Genomic DNA, 286 nt, shown 5'->3' with positions numbered 1-286 from the left:
GGATGAGTATAGGATGAGGAGGAGGATGAGAATGAGGAAGAGGATGAGGAGGAGGATGAGATTGAGGAAGAGGATGAGGATGAGGATGAGGACCTGAATGACCATGAGGATGAGGAAGAGGATGAGGTTAGGATGAGGATGAGGATAGGATTAGGAAAGGATGTGGATTAGGCGAGGATGAGGATAAGATGAGGTAGAGAATGAGGATGAGGATAGGATAAAGAGTAGCATGAGGATGAGGATAGGATGAGGATGAGAATGTGGATGGGATGAGGACGTGAATGAG

The sequence above is a fragment of the Lupinus angustifolius genome, chromosome LG14, assembly GCF_001865875.1.
Source record: "Lupinus angustifolius cultivar Tanjil chromosome LG14, LupAngTanjil_v1.0, whole genome shotgun sequence".
NCBI lineage: Eukaryota > Viridiplantae > Streptophyta > Magnoliopsida > Fabales > Fabaceae > Lupinus > Lupinus angustifolius.
The sequence above is the reverse complement of the archived record's forward strand: the minus strand, read 5'-3'. Positions refer to the sequence as shown.